Source organism: Biomphalaria glabrata, chromosome 8, assembly GCF_947242115.1.
Source record: "Biomphalaria glabrata chromosome 8, xgBioGlab47.1, whole genome shotgun sequence".
Classification (NCBI taxonomy): Eukaryota; Metazoa; Mollusca; class Gastropoda; family Planorbidae; genus Biomphalaria; species Biomphalaria glabrata.
The window spans coordinates 29,617,359-29,618,676 of record NC_074718.1 but is presented as its reverse complement, the minus strand read 5'-3'; positions in this window follow the sequence as shown (position 1 = coordinate 29,618,676).

Here is a 1,318-nt window from a genome sequence, read left to right as displayed (position 1 = left end):
AAGCGTCTTCCTAGAAATAAATTATCAATTATATGTTTAAATATTCTTAGTTTATCATGAATACCTTTTTGTGTATCATCTACAAGTACTTTTTATTTTTGTAATGGATATTTTTAGCGACAAAAAAATAATATCATTTTATTTGCCGCGGAATAGCGAGGAAAGCAGTTAGGCCCATTAGGCCTTAGGAATATAGGCCTAGGCTACAGATTTACTTATAAATAGAACTACATCTATCTAGGCATACGTTGTTCAAATCCGTGATGGTTTTTATTTAATAAAAACACTCAATTTATAACCTCTTTAGTCATAGTCTACCTAGCCTATATACATATGTAGATCTAGATCTACATGATATAAAGACATACATACAATCAATTGAAGTCTAATTTAAGCACGTCGGCATGTGATTATTTATTTATTTTTTATTTTTTGTTGTTGTTGTTTTTGTCTTGCTTTAATAAAAAAGTTTCCGTTCTTTTTCGATTTTAATGTGTCATCTTCACCATTATCTTAAAAAAATATTTTGTATTGTCGTTTCTATTGTAATCTAATTTCTTGTTCCATGTGCTAAAAACGCCAATACTTGTCTTTTACGTGTATTTCTAATTCATCTAATTACCTAATAGGGCCGCCTATGAGTTTGTGTCAATCTTAATGTTATTTTCGAAATCTTATCTTATCTTATATAATACAGACGTTACTTCAAAAAAGAAGATGATTACGTCCTACGCGTCATGCATTTAGTCATGCATATTAACCAATGACTTAAATTCTGCCAAGTCACTGGTTTTCCTGGCTAGCTCAGGCAACCCATTCCATGCTCTAATAGCACTAGGGAAGAAGGAGTATTTGTACAAATTTGTCCTAGCATATGGGACGAGGAATGTGCCTTTATCTTTTTGTCGAGTTGGCCTATTTTATTAAATTTTGTTTTTGTATTTGAAGATTATGGTTCAGTGTTTTATGTATGATTGCTACTTTACTTTTGAGCCTTCTGTCCTGAAGGCTTTCTAAATTTAGTGATTTTACTAAAGGTGTTACTCTAGTCAAATGTGAATATTCGTTTGTTATGAATCGCACTGCTCTATTTTGTGTCTGTTCCAGTTTCTTAATGTTTTCTTGAGTTGAGGGGTCCCAAACGGAGGATGCATATTCTATTATTGGCCTAACCAAGGTTTAATAACATTTTAGTTTTATGTTCTTATTCTTATTTGATTTATAGAAATTTCTTTTAATAAATCCTAATGCTTTGTTTGATTTTTTTGTAGTTTCATCAATTTGTGGATTCCATGATAGTTTTTAATTTATTATAACA